The sequence below is a fragment of the Natator depressus genome, chromosome 8 (genome assembly GCF_965152275.1).
Source record: "Natator depressus isolate rNatDep1 chromosome 8, rNatDep2.hap1, whole genome shotgun sequence".
Taxonomy (NCBI): Eukaryota; Metazoa; Chordata; order Testudines; family Cheloniidae; genus Natator; species Natator depressus.
This window is the reverse complement of record NC_134241.1, coordinates 33,212,316-33,232,293: the sequence shown is the minus strand read 5'-3', so window position 1 is coordinate 33,232,293 and position 19,978 is coordinate 33,212,316.

Below are 19,978 nucleotides of genomic sequence, written 5' to 3'. Positions count from 1 at the left end.
CTTGTGTAAGTAACCTGACTCCCCACCCCCGAGCTGAAGTGTCAGGAAGGGAATAGGTGCTGTGGTCTGCACTGGTGACATTACTGTTGGCAGATTCAGGAGCATTTCCTGCATCCTTTATATGGCTGTGGGGAACAGTTCCCTAAAGTCGCTCGCTGGGGTCCTTTCTGACGACTCTTGCGAGGCTCTCTAATTCCCCCTGGTGGTGTCCTCTATCACAGACGCAGAATCTGCCCTTTCCTCGCTCCTCCTCATAGCATGAATGCTGCTCTGTGCTCAGGTCCCTCTCTTGCCTCCACATCTCTGCTGCTGCCAAGATAATCTTCCTCTCATGCCAGGCTGGCTGTCCCCTCTCCTTCCTTGGCTTTCTGTTCAGGCTTCCCCTCACAGCACTGCCTAGTGCAGTCTCAGCTGGCAACTCTTTCCCCTCCTGCTGCCCACTCCCCAAGCAATCTTCTCATGTGGTGGGACCAACGTGCCCTGAGGGGGTATAGCCTGTGGCCCAGGCGCCGCTTGTACCCCTCCAAGGCAGCAGTCTTGAGAGGCATATTGGCGTGTGATTATGAATTGGAAATGTGCCCTGAGTGGGCCCTGCGCTTTTCACCCTGAGTTGTCGGAGTCGGGCTCTCCCCGCGGAGCAGAGATCAAGGGCCGCTTCCCCTGCAGCAGCAGCGGCCCCCTGTGAGCCAGGGCTCGGAGCTGCTCCCCAGGGCCATCCCCAGCTATTTTGGTGCCCTACGCAGCCCCCCAGGCCTCCACAGGGCGGGGGGGGTGAGGAGGCGGGCTGGCCCCAGGCCTCCATTGGGGGCTGGCCACTTCCTGCGGGAAGTGGAGTGAGCCGGCCCCAGCCTGCTCTGCTCCCCTGACTCCCAGCCGCGCCGGTGGGAGCCAGGGGAGCGGAGCAGGCTGGGGCTGGGGCGCTCCGCTTACCATGCGGTGAGTGCAGGGTCAGGCCTGGCTGCAATCTTGTGGGGGGTGGGGGCAGTACGCAGCAGCACAGGACACCAGGAAATTTGGTGCTTTGCGCAGCTGCGTGGTTTGCGTACGGGTGAGGACTGCGCTGCAGCTTCCCCGCAGGGCAGGGGGGAAGAGCAGCTCTGGAGTCTTGGGAAGAGCGGACTTAGAATCATAGAATGTCAGGGTTGGAAGGGACCTCAGGAGGTCATCCAGTCCAACCCCCTGCTCAAAGCAGGACCAATCCCCAATTTTTGTCCCAGATCCCAAATGGCCCCCTCAAGGATTGAACTCACAACCCTGGGTTTAGCAGACCAATGCTCAAACCATTGAGCTATACCTCCTCCCCAACTTGGAGTGTGACTGGCTCTTCCTGAGCTTAGGGAGGGTCTAGCAGCAGAAGGCTCCCCTCCCTCACAGCCACCCAGGGCAGCCCAAAAGGGGATGCTAAGAACCAACAGCCAGCACCTTGATTCCCTGCTCCAGCCAGCATCCCTCTCTCCCCTGCTAGGGATAGTTTTCTCCAGCCGTTCTCCCAGCTGCTCCTGAATGGGGCTGGCAGGGGCTGGCACCTGTCATTGTGCTTATTGCTCTGTAAAACAATATCCCTCTGGCATGGTACCACTGGCCTGTGCTTGCTGCATGGAATGGCTCGAGAACACTGAACTGGGCAGAAAGGCAGAAATGTCCAACCATGCTCCAATACGATCACGTTTCATAGAGCATGGTAAGGCAATAAACTTCCAGGAGGGCTCTCTTGACAAGGATTGGAAAGAAAATTGGAACAAAGGAAGAACAAATCAGGTTCATGGCAAGGACTAGGTGGAGCATGGATTAGCTTTCCCTTCGAAATCATTGTCAAGGGCAAAGAAGTGTGTAGTTTTCCCCCCACGTACAGGGTCTAGTTCATCTCTGCAGATGCAAATTACAACAGGCTTGGCATTAAGAGTGTGGGTAAGAGAAGCACTAAGGAACATTGGATGCTGCTTCTAAAGAATTCAAACTGCTTGGGTGTGCAAAATGGGAAATTGCATAACAGCATCCACATGCACAACCCTCCCAATACCACTTCTTGGCCAGCTGTTTCTATATTTCTCCTTGTACTAAATTATTTTAGTTGATGATGTGGAAAGTACCACTCTGGGAGGATGCAGGAGACAAGTATTCAGGAGCAATCATTCAAATTCTGGGCCAATGTCTCCAGACTTTAAGCATGTGAAAAATGTGACTCAGGTGAGTAGTCCCACTGGGTTAATTGCATCAACTCAGCAGGGTGTTTGCAGGTTCAAGCCTTGTCCAGGCTTGTGCCTCTTTTGTACATTTACAGGGAGTAAATGAGTGTGAATTTTACTTGTGCCAGAATACACCCCTGTATTCACACCCTACACACGATTGTAATAATCCTTGTACAAAGTATGCCTTGTAAAGTATCATCTAAAAACTCAAATTTGCTGGTCAGTGTTGTCCTGATAAAATGTGTGGCAACATTGCATGTGAAGTTTTAAGTTCCCTCTGTATGATGTTGTTAACAAATGTTCCAAACCCCACAGCCCTGCCCAGGCAGAAGGTGGCAAAAAGGTCTGTCCCTAAATGAAGAAATATGTGCTTGCCTTAATTGGCATTTAAGCAGTAAACAGCGTCAGCAAGTAGGAAGGGAAACAAAGGTAGCACAGACAGGTGAGAGAAAGCCAGCAGGGAACATTCTTCCACACAGATTCTTAGTCTCCTAGTGCCCAGCTGGAAATGTTTTTCCAGAGGCGGAGTGAAACTAAAAATGAGGGACAAACACCCCAAGGCATCCCCTCCCCCACTCCCTGACCATCGCATTCACTGCACCTAAAGAGACAAAGGACGTATTTGTTGGGCTCTGGTGGTGGGGTCCTGACCTGAGAATTTGGTCAGTAATCGGCTGGAGAATGTGGTGAGAAACTGCTTGAATGTATTATAGTTTGTTAGGCATTAGTAAACATTATATCTTTATTTTTCTTGTAACCATTTCTGACTTTTATACCTCATTGCTTGTACTCACTTAAAATCTATCTCTTCATAGTTAGTAAACTTGTTTTGCTCATTTATGTAATCCAGTGTGTTTAAATTGAAGTGTCTGAATAATTATTTAAGGTAATAAACAGCATATTATTCCCTTAAAGGAATAATGGACTTAATATATTTGTACTGTCTAGGAGAGGGCTGGGCAGTACAGGACATACATTTCAGGGGGAAAACCTGAGACTGGGGGTGTGTTGGGACACCCTGCAGTACAGCCAAGGCTGGTGAGAGTCAGGGTGTAGCTGGCAGGCTGCAGTTACACACAGACACTCAGGGTGTGGCTTGGACGCTGGAAGGCTATTTGTGAGCAGCCCAGGTGGGAGCTACTTTAGGAAGGCATTGTTTACCAAGGTTGCAGGGCAGAGGTGACACAGCCCCCAACTGGTCTCGACTGTACCCTGGTATGTCACTAATACTCATGGTGAGCAAATGTTAACCTAGCATGCTTGAGCACTTGCAGCAGAGATGGTGTATTTCATATGAGATGGGGCACTGGTTAACATGGCCGGTGGACAGAATGCCACACAAAGCCATTGAATGAGACCAGCAAAGATCTGGCTGCACCATTCCCAGCTAGGCCTCACATGTCTGCAGAATGACTTTGTATGAATGAAACGAGGAAAATGAATTTCAACTGTGTATATAGCCAGTAAACCTTACAGTAGCCCCATTTCTCCAGCAATGATGCCTCTGGAAAGCAGCAGAGAGGCATGGCTCAGTGCTGATAAATCTTTAATTTCTTACCTCTGCCTGTTTCACCTAGTGTCTGGCCTTTGTTACTCTGGAAGTTTTGTGCCAGTCCCACTCTCCTTTCTGCATCTGTCCCCCTGACTGCTTGGGCTCCCTTGTCTTCCCTTGCGTGATTGGCCTGTTGCATATGAATGGAAGTCTTTTACTGAGTCTTGCTTTGTCAGAGTGTTTCTTTGGTGTAAAATGAACTGTGATCAAATTTCGAGGTGTGGTGAGTGTTCTGACGTGGATGCCATATGTCCATGAAAAAGGCGAATGCAGTCCTAGGATGTATCAGGCGAGGTATTTGCAGTAGAAACAGGGAAGTGTTAGTACCATTATACAAGGCACTGGTGAGAATATCTCATCTGGAATATCGTATGCAATTCTGGTCTCCAATGTTTAAGAAAGAGGAATTCAAACTGGAACAGGTACAGAGAAGGGCTACTAGGCTAGGGTGATCAGAGGAATGGAAAGCCTACTTTATGAAAGGAGACTCAAAGAGCTTGACGTATTTAGCCTAACCAAATGAAGGCTGAGGGGAGATATGATTGCTCGCTATAAATACATCAGAGGGAGAAATACTAGGGAGGGAGAGGATTTATTTCAGTTAAGCACCAATGTGGATACAGGAACAAATGGATATAAACTGGCCATCAACAAGTTTAGGCTTGAAATTAGATGAACCATCAGAGGAGTGAAATTCTGGAACAGCCTTTCAAGGGGCAAAAAACCTAACTGGCTTCAAGATTGAGCTTGATAAGTTTATGGAGGGGAAGGTATGATGGAACTGCCTGCGATAGCATGTAGCTGATCTGCAACTGCTAGCAACAAATATCTGAGTTACTACAGAGAATTCATTCCCAGTATTTGCCTGGTGGGTCTTGGCCACATGCTCAGGGTCCAACTGATGGTCATATTTGGGGTTGGGAATGAATTTCTCACCGGGTCAGATTGGCAGAGTCCCTGGTTTGTTTGTTTTGTTTTTGCCTTCCTCTGCAGCCTGGGGCACAGGTCACTTGCAGGTTTGAACTACTGTAAATGGCAATTTCTCCGTAACTTGAAGTTGTTAAATCATGGTTTGAGAACGTCAGTAGATCAGCCAAAGGTTATAGGAGTGGGTGGGTGAGGTTCTGTGGCCTGCGATGTGCAGGAGATCAGACTAGATGATCACAGTGTTCCCTTCTGGCCTTACAGTCTGAGTCATCCCTGAGGCTTAGTGTTCTGAGCCCGATGAACCAAGTGAAGTAATTCCGTGTGAGTCCTAAGGGTTCAGCTAGCCCACAAGCAAGGGTCTAATCAGGTGACCCCACGGCAGGTATATGAGCTCCTAATGAACACAGCCACTCCAGTCTGCTCAATGTCACTATCTGGTTGCGGATATCCCCAGCTGCCTGGCAGTTCTGACAGACTGTCCCTGCTGCTCCAGCCATGGCAGGTCACCTGGCTGTCCTGACAGCAGGTGATACTAGAAATGGTGGGGTAGTAAACACAATGATGGAGAAGAACTGGAGGTGATGGGGAAGGTATCCCTCCTGTCATGAGAGTTGTACACTTTTTCAGTTATGAGAGGCAGTACGGTCTAGCAGATTTGGACACTGGGCTGAGAGTCAGGAGTGTCCAGTTTGGCGATCAATCTGCTGTGTGACCACAGGCACGTCAATTGTCTATGCCACAATTGGGTCCTGATCCTGACTGGAGACTCTAGGTGCTACCATAATACAAATAATATGGGCAGTGTTGCAGCTATTATTCCAGGGTTAAATTCTCTCTCACGCGCACAGACACACGGCATATATATATCTGCTGGCAAGCTGAAAAATACAAAATGAAATACCATTGTATAGGATCTGTTTACAGCTATATGTGTGCTGGTGCTGATCCATCAGCAGTTCAGGCCATGTGCTGCTTGGGGTGAACTGGGAGGGAGGCCCAGTTAGAAAGCAAGTTAGCAGAACATCAATTTCTGACTGTTGTTCTTGGACAGGATCTCTTTTGCCCTCACAATTTCATTTTTCTCTTGCATCTTATGCCCACGGAGAGACAATGCTGGGTCCAAAGCCAGTTTGTCATTTTCGAGTGGTGAGGGCCAGGTTTTCAACAGAGCTCAGCTCCCATCTAGGAACCAAAATAAGTGGCTGAATTTTCAAAAGAGCTCTACATGCTGGGTTCTGCTGGGTGCTTTTGACAATCTGGCCTAATTGTGGATGCCGAGTACTTGGAACCCTGCCCAATAGTGTAGATTCCAAAGAACTTATCTAAATGTCTGCTGGTGGCTTGTGGGTCCACTAGCTCCAAAGAGACAAATAGTTGTCTTGTGAATGTCTGTTGCTAGTTATCTATATATTGCAATACATCCACACCATGTTCTTCTAGATTTAAGATTCAAATTTTTGCTGTGAGTGGAGCTGGCTAAAGTGTTTGAAATTGTAATACAGCATTTATTTGACAAATTTAGACCTTTTTACTGTTAGTTGGTTTCCTGCAAACACTCCAATTTGTGTGACTATGTTGTTCGGAATTATCTGAATACTCCAGGTGAAACTGTTTCAGCCTATGGGCTGTGGATGAACGGTTTGCTTTGATTAGCTTTTGACTATTTGCTGTTGGTCATTCAGAGTGTGCTATTAATGACTTAAGATGGGTGGTATTTTTTTTCCTATATGACTGGATAACTGAAACAGCAGTGAAATCAGTGACACAGCTCGCTGTGTGAAGACTTCCAGTAGGAATGTTAGTGAAAACACTCATTCACGTGAGACTTGGTGGGAGTTTTACTTCTTCCACCACCATCTCCACAGTTTGGAAGCTCCTGCACCCATGAGTGCATTTTAAATTTATTCCACATGAAACGTTCCAGTGCAGAAATTGACTGGGCCAGGCTCTTTCTTAGCCAGTGCACTGAAGGAGACAGGACTCCAAATGAGATTTCCCTTTAAAGATGCTAGTCTGCCAGCCCAGACCCATTTTGGGAACTAAGGGGTAACCAATCAGCTAGAAAAATTTCATTGCTACTACGTTAGGCACATATCTAGTGGTCTTGAACAAGGGTGGATGTAGACATGGGAAGTGGTGCAGGTTTTCTGTATCATGTAATGTTTAAACATTATCGGGCATCCAATTTGAAAAAATCATAAAATCACAAAAAGGGCCATAACTCATAGAAATATAGTTCAACTCTGACCAACATTGTCAGGAAGCTTCTAAATACAATTGATAATGCATCTATGTACTTAAAATAGTACAGTTTGGGAAATATTTAGCCCCAGGTGATAGATATGCATTTTCCCCATCCTTTTTTGCCTTTGGATCAAGCAAAAGAGCATAGTCACACAACAATGTGAGCTTGTTTGTATCATGTAACACAGGGGTGGGGAAACTACGGGCCACATCTGGCCCACCCGCCGATTTAATTTGGCCCTCGAGCTCCCGCTGGTGAGCGGGTTTGGGGGCTCTCTGTGTGCGTGTGCTGCAACTCCGCACGGCTCCTGGAAGTAGCCGCATGTCTCCCCTCCGGTTCCTACGTGTAGGGGCACCCAGAGGGCTCCACATACTGTCCCCGCCCCAAGCGCTGCCCCTGCAGCTCCCATTGGGCAGGAACTGGTCATAGGAGCCAGAAGGGGGACGTGCCACTGCTTCCAGGAGCTACTTGAGGTAAGCACCACCCAGAGCCTGCACCCCTGAACCCCTCCCACACCCCAATCCTCTGCCTCAGCCCAGAGCTCCCTCCCGTCCTCTGAACCCCTCGATCCCAGCTCGGAGCACCATCCTGCACCCCAAACCCCTCATCCCAGCCCCACGCCAGAGCCTGCACCCCCAGCCGGAGCCCTCACACACCCCCTCTCCCCCGTGTCCCAATTCCCTGCCCCAGCCTGGAGCCCCCCCCCCACACTCTGAACCCCTCGGTCCCAGCCTGGAGCACCCTCCTGCACCCCAAACTCCTCATCCCCAGCTCCACCCCAGAGCCCTCACCACCCCCGCACTCCAATTCTTGCCCCAGCCCGGAGCCCTGTCCCTCGCCCTGAACTCCTAATGTCTGGCCCCATTCCAGAGCCTGCACCCCCAGCCAGAACCCTCACCCCCTCCACCCCAACCCCAATTTCGTGATCATTCATGGCCCGCCGTACAATTTCCATACCCAGATGTGGCCCTCGATCCAAAAAGTTTGCCCACCCCTGATGTAACACATCAAAATATTTGTCATTATTTGTACAATGGACTGATTTGGAAACTTTCTCTGTCTGCAATTTTTATGAAGTTATACTGGTAGTAAGACCCTTACTCCCCAATTATAGAACATCTTTTTGATGCTGTTTGGCTGGAGACATAAGTTTAAAGCACACATGGTACAACCATAATTATAGTCTTACTATCACTGAGAACTGTGACAATACATGTAAGCTGCTTATACAACAGTAATAACTCTTAGCAGAAGGACCATAGAATGTCTCGTATGAATATATCATGTGCATTACAAATTAACCACGTACTCTTATGTAACCTCCTACATATAATTGAGCTACTGAGTGTCTCATGCAGCAACCCCTTCAAGCTATATTTACTCACAAAAATAGACACAGTAATTTGCAGATGATTGAAACATTTCTCCTCCCCCTCTGAACCTGTGACTGACGTGTTCAATGCTCTGTTGTCACACTGCCACAGCTGCAGGCTCATACCAAATCTTCCCTATGGCATTTGCATCTCCTTGTTGCCTAAGCATTCTCACAGCCATGCTGCACAAAGGTGAGGATGGTTTCTGGAGTAGTGGCAGCACCATCATGGGAGGCCCAAGTTGTCCCATGCTACTATCAGCCAACCGTTGTTGACAAGGGACATTTGAAGATGCTGAATTGTTGCATGATTTCATATGTACAACTGAGGATTTGCACGTTTCAGATGCTCCCCGAACGAGTCTGTTGTTGGTGGCAGTTTCTCACTGTTTTTCTTTTTAGAAAACAACTTGTAGCACACATTATCCACGGTTTCTTACAACAGTACAATAAAAATACCAGGCTGCCTCTGTCCCTTCCTCTATCTGAGATGCATTGCTTCGAAGACCTTTCAAACTGTCTGAGAGCTGGGGATTCTCAGCTTTTGTCTTCATCCATCTCTTTTTTTTCCCATGCCACTGAAAGCTGAAGTAGAGTCACATCCACTGACCGCATGAATGTTTGGCAGAATGAGACACTTCGTTCCCAGCTCCATAGCTACTCTGTGCATGGCAATGAATCTCTTCTCTTTTGGCCAGTGCCAAGTTTTGAAATAGAATTAATCTATTTCCAAGAATAGAGCAATATCTTGGGCACAAAGATGTAACATCTGAGTCCAAGCTCCACATTAATACCCTGTTTACTCCAAGCGTTTGCTCTGAATGAGCAACATGCATGACTCTGCTGCCTCATTATCTGCCTCGAGGTCTGGTACTGAAGAATGTTTGCCAGGCACTACCTTCACTGCTCGTGCAATGTTGTTAAACCCTCCATCCAGGTATACTTCATGACCAGGTGATAATGTCAGTTTACACTTCACAATCCAGTCACTTGGGAGAAAGTTGGCAGTGTTTGATTTATTCTTTGAAGCTGATCTCGTCTTTAAGTTTTCCTTTGGTAATGGAGTGGGGTTCTGAACTTCTTGTGTTCGGATATTCCCCCTGTAGGCTCTCTCAGCAGATTTGATTGATTCTTCATTTGCATAATTGTCACCACCAACAGGTATATTTTGTCATTTTAGTCCAAGGCTAGTGTTCAGCAGCTGATCAGACAGCGCCCCCAAAGTTTTGCACTTGACAGTTTCAGTGCACACCATCTGCAGATGCATTGTGAGGTCACTAATGTTGGCTCGTCAGATGCTGGTAACTCAACAGTTGACAGATTTTTTTCTCCAGCTAAGACAGCATGTTGCTCTTTTGGGTCTGTCTTAGAGATCCATCCAAGTTGAAGAGGGAAAGTGGACAGGTGCCAGCTCATATTTCATCAAACTCTGGTTATCAACATCTGGACTGGACAATAATTGTCAGCTTGTTGAATATCTCATGACCAATAGTTACAGCTTGTGCTGTCTGCTGCTTCTTTTGTTCAACTGTTTTGTTGCGATTACCAAATGATTTGAGATTAAGCCTTTTTATAGGATCAAAGATTTGCAACCTACTGCTTCATTTCTTATGTGCTATTCTCTCTGATCATGCACAAACTTTCTGCAATTTCAGGTGGGGGCCCAATAGACATTGCAACGTTCACAAGTGGCTGTCTTGTTGTCTGGGCTCGTTCTAGGTTCAATGCTCAGAGGATTTGCTATTCTTTCAGTCACAACTTTTATAATATCTTGGACAGCAGTTTCCTCTGCAGCCTTCCACATTGTGGTAGCTTCTTTGCAGAGATCTGTTGAAGGGTGCATCCCATATATTTGTTTTGTCATTGCTGTTACAGCTGCCTCAAAATGTGCAGTCAGGTAATGTTTGGTCAGAGCCTTATCTTTTGTGCAAAGATGCTGATGCTTCCCACAGTCCTTGTTGAGAAATTGCTCAATGGCCATCTCATGCCAGACGCCACTGGTGGGTCTGGCAGTCCAGGGTACTGCTTCCTGACTACCAACTAGGGCATGATATATATCTGACTTCTCCTCCAAGAAGTCTGGCTTCTGCTACATTTATGCAATCTCATCTAGCATAATTCACATGACCACATTGGAACATGGTACAAACAAGCTCATACTGTTTGTACCAGACTTTTGCCAATCTCAATCAAAATCAGACTTTCTTTAAATTATGGACGGTTTTGTGATTTTTATGATTTTTTTCAAATTGGATGCCCGATAACGTTTAAACAATACATAATACAGAAAAACCGCACCACTTCCCACCCCTACAGCCACCCTTGTGATGACCACCAGCTATGTGCCTAACATGGTAGCAATGACGTTTTTCTAGCTGATGGGTAACCCTAACTCATTAGTAAGACCCCTTTTCAAATCTGGTTGGTAGATTATGCCGACTCAACAAAAAGTTGTGCATAGTGATCTTTTGCATGTGAAATGTATGGCCAGGTATTCATCCTTGGGCTCAACGTGTGTTGAGGTGCTGTGTAGTAAGAATGTCTGCCTCCCCTTAAGCAACAGGAGTAGGAGCTATTCGGAGTGATGGATGAAGAGACCGGAGGAGCTGGCTTTGTTAGCCCTTTAGATCACCATGTCTCTGGAATGCTTCAAGGGCTAGCTGGCTGGCATTTGTGCTCTGTGTTCTCTCTCCAGCATTTTCAGTCTGTCTTTTCATCTGTTGTGGATGGGCTTCCGCAAACTGACCTCACTCTGCTACCATTAAAAGTCAATGGGAAACTTCAGTAGGAGGAGCAGAGTTAGGTCAACACTGAGCACTTTTGCAAACCTTCCCCTAGATGTACCATCACAGCTTCCACTGCTGTCTTTGGGATTCTATTCCACAGATAACCACCTTCTGCTATCAGGGCTTTGCTCCTTCAGCTCCCACGCTCCTCTCCGCACCAGCTCACACCCTTCTTGTTTTTAAACCTATCACCCCAAAAAATGTTGTGAGCAGCTTTGTTCTTTGTCTCCCATCACACCATATCTATTCCAACCATAGCCCGTTTAACACTGTTCTTGTATTAAACACAGGCCTGACTTTCCTGTCCCCACTTCAAAACCATAGGCCAAGTTTGCCTACTGATTTTTGGAGCCTCAGTTTTTCTGGTTGCCCAACCTGAGACACACTAGAAGGAGCCTGATTTCCAGAAGGTGTCCATCGCCTGCCCTGAGAAAACCAGGCCCCTTTATGACATCTCAAGCTGGGCGCCCCCAAAAGGAAACACCTGAAATCACTAGTCATTTTGCAAGTCTTGTCTATAATATTAGATGCCCTTTATTGTCGTATTATGTGCATCATAGTGGTGCCTGGAGGCCCCAACTCAGATCAGGTTTCCATTGTGCTAGGTGCTGTACAGACAGAGTGAGAAACAGTCCCTGCCCCAAACAGCTGACACTAATAAACAAGACAGGCAACAGACAGGAGAGGCTCATAGAGGTGGGGTGATGTACCCACTGTCACTTGTCCTTTTCAGTCATTCAGTTTCATACAGGTTTAGGCATTTTTTAAATAGACACCAGATTTTTTTTAACACAGAAGTAGTAACGGGAACACATTTTATTGTATGGTTTTTGATGGTGTGTCTGGTTTCTTTTACTCTCCGCTTTTTAACACGCTGTCTCAGTAACACATTGTCTTGACTTCTGAGTGGTCAGCAAGGGTTTGGATTCTTGGACTGGGCTATTTCCTTGACAGGAGAGACAGGAGTGGAGACAGACCCTTTGTTCCTAGTCTATTTTATTGACAAGTTATTTACACCCTCCAACACGCATTTTTGTTGGCAAAGCTGCAGCAAATAACAGGTGCAGAACTGTTTTCAGAACTCCAGCAAGAGCAGCTTTGTGTCGCAGCACCTCCAGCCAAGAGCAGGGTGTTTTCTGTCCAAAGTGTCCCAAGACTCTGAGAGTCTTAAATCTTCTCCAAACACATTCAAGCCCCATGGTATGAACACATGCTTGGCTTGTAACTCAGAAATCATTCCCCTCCCATGCTTTTGGCCACCTGGCTCTGGTGTTGAGTAAGTGGGTTGATCCCCTCATTTAGTTAATGCCAGCCCATCTGGGGTTGTCTTGCTAACACAGAGTGGGCTGTTTTAGCTTATCATGCCTGAATGGAATTCCTGCCATTTGGACAACTCAGGCTTGATTTGGCCCCTGCATTGTGCAGTCATTTACACCATGCAAAGACAGTGCATGGTGGGTATAAAACATGACTATATATAATGCAAGGCAGTGGAGAATCCTATGCATTTAAATATTCCATTCAGGCCTTATGGGAAGGGGATGTTCAAAGAATCGTAGACTCATCATAGAAAATTAGGGTTGGAAGAGACCTCAGCAGGTCATCTAGTCTAATTCCCTGCTCAAAGCAGGACCAACCCCAACTAAATCATCCCAGCCAGGGCTTTGTCAAGCTAGGCCTTAAAAACCTCTAAGGATGGAGATTCCACCACCTGCCTAGGTAACCCATTCCAGTGCTTCACCACCCTCCTCATGAAATAGTTTTTCCTAATATCCAACCTAGGCCTCCCCCACTGCAGCTTGACACCATTACTCCTTGTTCTGTCATCTGCCACCACCGAGAATAGCCTAACTCCATCCTCTTTGGAACCCCCCTTCAGGTAGTTGAAGGCTCCTGTCAAATCCCCCCTCACTCTTCTTTTCTGCAGACTAAATAACCCCACTTCCCTCAGCCTCTCCTCATAAGTGATGTGCCCCAGCCCCCTAATCATTTTCGTTGCCCTCCGCTGGACTCTCTCCAATTTATCCATATTCTTTCTGTAGCGGGGGACACAAAACTTGATGCAATACTCCAGATGTGGCCTCACCAGTGCCGAATAGAGGGGAATAATCACTTCCCTCAATCTGCTGGCAATGCTGCTACTAATGCAGCTCAATATACCGTTAGCCTTCTCAGCAACAAAGGCACGCTGTTGACTCATATCCAGCTTCTTGGCCACTGCAATCCTTAGGTCCTTTTCTGCAGAACTGCCACTTAGCCAGTCGGTCCCCAGCCTGTAGCAGTGCATGGGATTCTTCTGTCCTAAGTGCAGGACTCTGCACTTGTCCTTGTTGAATCTCATCAGATTTCTTTTGGTCCAATCCTCCAATTTGTCTAGGTCACTCTGGACTCTATCCCTACCCTCCAGCATATCTACCTCTCCCCCCAGCTTAGTGTCATCCATGAACTTTCTGAGGGTGCAATCCATCCCATCATCCAGATCATTAATGAAGATGTTGAACAAAACCAGCCCCAGGACCAACCCTTGGGGCACTCCGCTAGATACTGGCTGCCAACTAGACATCGAGCTGTTGATCGCTACCCATTGAGCCCGACGATCTAGCCAGCTCTCTATCCACCTTATAGTCCATTCATCCAATTCATACTTTTTTAACTTGTTGGCAGGAATACCGTGGGAGACCATATCAAAAGCTTTGCTAAAGCCAAGGTATATCACATCCACTGCTTTTCTCATATCCACAGAGCCAGTTATCTCATCATAGAAGGCAATCAGGTTGGTCAGGCATGACTTGCTCTTGGTGAATCCATGTTAACTGTTCCTGATCACCTTCCTCTCCTCCAAATGTTTCAAAATGGATTCCTTGAGGACCTTCTCCATGATTTTTCCAGGGACTGAGGCGAGGCTTGACTGTTCTGTAGTTCCCCAGATTCTTCTTCTTACCTTTTTTAAAGATGGGCACTATCTTTTACAATCGTCTGGAACCTCCCCCGATCACCACGAGTTTTCAAAGATAATGGCCAATGGCTCTGCAATTCACATCAGCCAACTCCCTCAGCACCCTTGGATGCATTAGATCTGGACCCAGGGACTTGTGCATGTCCAGCTTTTCTAAATAGTTCTTAACCTGTTCTTTCACCACTGGGGGCTGCTCACCTCCTCCCCATACTGTGCTGCCCAGTGCAGCAGTGTGGGAGCTGACCTTGTCTGTGAAGACTGAGGCAAAAAAAGCACTGAGTTCTTCAGCTTTTTCCACATCCTCTGTCACTAGGTTGCCTCCCCCATTCAGTAAGGGTCCCACACTTTCCCTGACCACCTTCTTGTTGCTAACATACCTGTAGAAACCCTTCTTGTTACCCTTCACATCCCTTGCTAGCTGCAACTCCAATTGAGCTTTGGCCTTCCTGATTATATCCCTGCATACTTGAGCAATATTTTTATAGGCCTTCCTAGTCATCTGTCCAAGTTTCCACTTCCTGTAAACTTCCTTTTTGTGTTTAAAATTACCAAAGATTTCATTGTTAATCCAAGTTGGTCGCCTACCATATTTGCTCTTCTTTCTGCACATTGGGATGGATTGTTCCTGAGCCCTCAATAAGGCTTCTTTAAAATAAAGTCAGCTCTCCTGGACTCCTTTCCCCCTCATATTAGCCTCCCAGGGCATCCTGCCCATCAGTTCCCTGAGGGAGTCAAAGTCTGCTTTTCTGAAGTCCAGGGTCTGTATTCTGCTGCTCTCCTTTCTTCCTTTTGTCAGGATACTGAACATGACCATCTCATGATCACTGCTGCTCAGGTTGCCACCTACTTCTACTTCCCCTACCAATTCTTCCCTGTTTGTGAGCAGCACGTCAAGAGGAGTATGGCCCCTAGTTTTTTCCTCCAGCACTTGCATCAGGAAGCTGTCCCCAGCACTCTCCAAAAACTTCCTGGATTGTCTGTGCACTGCTGTATTGCTCTCCCAGCAGATGTCAGGGTGATTGAAGTCTCCCATGAGAGCCTGGGCCTGTGATCTGGCAACTTCTGTAGGTTGTCCGAAGAAAGCCTTGTCTACCTCATCCTCCTGGTCTGGTGGTCTGTAGAAGACACCCACCATGACATCCCCCTTGTTGCTCTCACCTCTAAGCTTAACCCAAAGACTCTGAACAGGTTTCTTCAGTTTCATACTGGAGTTCTGAGCAATCATACTGCTCTCTTACATACAGTGCAACTCCTCCACCTTTTCTCCCCCGCCAGTCCTTCCTCAACAGTTTATACCCATCAATGACAGTGCTCCAGTCATGTCAGTTACCCCACCAAGTCTCTGTTGTTCCAATCACATTACAGTTCCTTGACTGTTCCAATTCTTTCTGCTTGTTTCCCAGGCTGCTTGCATTCGTGTACAGGCACCTAAGATAACTAGCCAGTTGACCTACTTTTTCAGTATGCATCAGGATGTCACCCCTGTTGTACCCTCCTCCTTGTGTTTCCTCCTAGTATCCCACTTCCCCACTTACTAAAGGAGACTGAAGAAGCTAGGTTCCCAAATCCCACTAGTTTTCAATGTGATTTAGGTGCCTAATTCCATTAGGCCTTTGGAAAATCCTGGGCTGGGTCCGTATCCCAACCCTTTTTAACACTGGGAGCCCAATTCTTGGTTGCCCTATGGCCCTGTTGCATCAGCTGGCTGCCACAAAGGGATCACAGAGCCCACAGAACCCCACTGTCTGGGGAATACCCCTGGCACATGGAGCCAATACACCGGGTGCACAGCTGGCTCCGCCATCTCTGGCTCCCTTTGTGGGAGCTCTGCTAACAAGGGGGTACTATCAGGCAGGACAGAGTGAGCAGGGGGCAGGCTGAAGGTGGGAGCCTGCATGGCTGGTGTAGCCCAGTGTCCTGGTGATTCTGTATCCCTGCAGTGACCCAGAGGGCCCTGCATTGGCCCCCACAGTCCACGAATAGGAGAAGCTTCTGTTCTATCCCAACATGGCTCCAGCAGACAACTGGATCTGTCTGAGAAGGTCTCCCTTTGCAACCCAGATACTTAGTTCCTATTTCTACCACTGTTATCACAATTCCCCCCTCCCCAGCTTTGTCCTTAATATTGGGCAACTATTTGTACTGTCTTCTAGAGCTGGTTGAATCATTTTCCCTTAGAAAAAACTTTGGCCAAATTTTTTCAAACTGAATATTTTTGACTTTTGGTCAAAATTTACCATTTTATGATGAAAAATTTCAAAGTGAATGACTTCCATTTTTTTCAGACTGTTTCAAAAATGTGGTGGTCCATTTCTGTGGGTAATAAAACCTCTCCCCCTTTTTTTCCCCTAGTGGAAAAAAATGAAGTGAGAGGTTTTTTTCCTCCTCCAGTAAAACAAATCTTTTTTTTTAATTTGATTTGAAACTTTTCTTAGAAGAAAAGAGAAATTTAACGGATAAGTTCAATCAAAACAAAAAATGTTAATGTCTGTTGATTTTTAACAATTGAAATATCCCTTACCTTTTTGCAACCAGTTCTACTCTCGTCCTTTAGGATTTTGCCTTGGGTACTTCCATTCCTGTCATCAGATCCTTCTGAATGTTGTCAATAAAGCAAGTCTAGCTATGGGAGTTGGGTTTCTTCATTAGCTTATGCTTCCTCTGCTAGCTTGGCTGCAGAGTTGCAGAATAAAATCTCCTTGAGTTACACACAAACAGTGTGGTTTTTTTTTTTTTTGAGTTCGCTCATTGCACAAAATAAGGAATTCAGTGATATTTTTAGTTTAAATGATAGAAAAATAACTAGTTTGATTAAATGGTAACACTGTTTTTGCCAACTGATGAACTCTGAGGGCTTCCCTAGATACAATGTTTTGATGCCCTAGCTGCTTCTGTTTCTTAAATTTGGGCCAGAAGACAATCTGGTCTAGAGCAAAATATTAAATCATGATTGCACACTTCAGGTCAGGTACAAAAAATAGAACTGGGAAGACCAAATCTGGTACTCAAGGGAACATGCCCAATCCCCTTGTCTAATTTGAATGATTTGTGAGGAGCAAAGCTCCTTACATAGGGTACTGCACAAGTTTTACATGCAATTACCTTTTACTGCCTATACAAACTGCTGGGGCATTAACCCAAGCTTTGCCACGTAACATTCCAGATGCACGTTCCCTTTGAAAAGGCCCAGAATTCAGGCACTTATTTATAGCTGAGTGAAAAACAATGCCTCCATATAGAAGTCAAAGGTCATCGTGATTGGTGAGGACAGCACTTTTAGAGCCTGCTTCTCAGCAGGCTATAGGACTGTGGAGAGGCCGTAGGGATGCTGAAATGTTTTTCTTTTTCAGACTTGGCAATAAATTCCTTGACATCCCATTATAAATTTACGAGTAGGTTCAGATTGACACGTCATTTTAATCCCAAAAGCCAGGTGGGGAGGGAGCATAGCTCTATTCTTTACAGTTCACCTGCTTGCAACCCCATGGATAAGTGAATGGGCCTTCGACTTTACTTACATATACAGGTTGGGATCTTCAAAAGAGCCTATGGGAGTTAGGCATCTGCCTCCTGGTAAAATTCCAATGGGATTTAGGGTGCCTACCTTTGAAAATCAAGCTGCAATCTTTATTGTTTGTGACAGGTTGGTTTGCCTCTATGGGGGAAAGGGCTACAGAAGCCAAAACAAGGGAATGAAAATGACTGGGAGGCAACATCTGACTGTAAATGATGGCTATGCACAAAGGGGAGATTTCAGGAAAGGTGGGAGTGGAGTCTTGACATCAGTGTGGTATCTACATTAGATTTTCTTTGCCAAAAATTTCCCACTATTGCTACCACTGTTTCAGTCCCACCAGTAGGTGCACTAGTGTAGACAGGGTGCTAGGCAGCCAAAAGGGGTTTAAGTACCTTATCATTTAACCTTGCTCAGAGCAGGCCTAGCAATATGGCTGCCAGTGGCAGGTCTACACTAGCGTCGCCAGTGGTGGAGCTGATCCTGTGGTGGAAGGTTATGGTCAAAAAACCCTACTGTTGATAAGGCCCAGGATGGAAGCTTTTTTGATAACTTCTTCAGTACGAACTTGTTGCGCTTCTTCTGATCATTAGAACTGCCTGACTTCCTATTCCCACTAACTATGGTTTGGATCTTAGGGCTTCTGAGTCATATTTATCTTCAGGAATCCAATGTATAGACTCCACTAGTTCCATCTCGTGGAGAATGAGTTTCTCCACCTCCCCCTCTGAAAATTATGGGCCCCAAACCTTACAGCACTGAGTGCTTTCAACTCCTATTGACTTCATTTAGTGTTGGGGGTGTTCCATATCTCCTCAGATTAAGCTCCTGTTGCCCCATTATGTGCACTGCCTTCATGTATTTGTCGGCAGCTGCGGCATCACAAAAGGAGCAGCAGGCTTAGTGAGGTTCTGAGTTAGGTCTCAAGTATGCAAGGCTGTGAAAAACCTTAGTTACAGTGTTAAAGCAGCTGATACAGCATCTCATGAAATTTGCACCTCAAGTATTGGGTGCAAAGTGCCATGTGATCTTTAATGACCAATTAGCAGTCAAGACCTTGAATTGATGCTTCATGACCACACGTGACAGACAGTTCCAGCGGCAAAGTGACCCTTAACACTGGTATTAACTCACTGAGAAGAAAAAGTACCATCCACTGAATAGTCATCCCCATTGCCTGGGCTTAGCATGGAGTTCTCCCTACCAAACACTGACCTCACCACAGCTTGAGGTGATCTGGCTGCAGACTGAACACATTATCTCTCCCATGGAAAACTAAATACTAAAATTGATACAAAAAAGAAAACATTCATAACCCATCCTCTGGACCTGTTTGTATAAACTTTACAGGACATTTCACTTCATGTAAACTAAACAGACAAATAAATGGAGAGGGCGAGAGGTTTCTGTATGGTAGCTGGATACATACCAAAGTCACATGCCTAGCCTGTTGTCTGGTTTCTTTTTCCCATTGAACTGCAAAATCAACACATGCAAATATGTTTATGGGAGCAGGTCAGAAAAAAACAGCTGGTTGGTCAGATAAAAGAGGCGTGTTTGGGTCAGGGAAGCTGAGCATTTAACGGGATGCATGTATTTAGACAGGGAGAAGCTAGAGCATGTTTGAAAATGCAGGTGTACAAATATCACCGTTGGGTTTGATGGAATATCTGAAGTCTCTCCCAGGCAATGGCTTTGATGTGCCACTTTTCACCATGTACAGTATGTTGCCTTGTGTGAAGGAACAGTGTGTAATTCCTGGAGATGATGTCTGACTGTGATAGCTGGTCCTGGAAAGGACTCTGCCTGGCGTATGTTCAGGAAAATTGGGTTGATGAGAGTTAAGGACCTAATTTGCGCTTTTGTTCCTCCTGACTGTAGGCACTTAATAAAGTAGGATCCAAGTGGCAAAGTTTGGTTCTGGATCTGAGCTTCACCAGGTATTGGGGACACTCAGCCATGGGTTTTAATTTGATATCCACTCTGGTGCTTGAGTCAAACGTGGAGTCTGACTGTTCAGCTCCTTACCCTGCCATTTGTGAAAGAAGGCTGCAGCTTGACTACATACATGGGGGAAAAAGTCTCAATTCTTAGGTCTGGATTTCAAGACTGATCATCATTTGGAAAGTCACCAAAAAAAAAAAAAAATCTAACAAGCCTGGGCGTTTGCGGGGAGGTGCGGTGCACTTGGCAATATCTCATGCGAACAGCAGACTCAAAGCAAATATTAAGTTAGATGCCTCCCAGTAATGTTTTCCTCTTGAGTCTTGGCACTGCTGCCCAAGGGAAAAGTAAATCCCTCCACAGTAAAACAGACACACCTACAGAGCCAAGACTAGAACCCTGGTCCTACAGCTGCATAACACAGACTTTTCCTTAAGCTAAAGGGAGATCGCCATTGGCTCTGGAAAGATCCTTCTGGTCTTTCTAAGCAGCA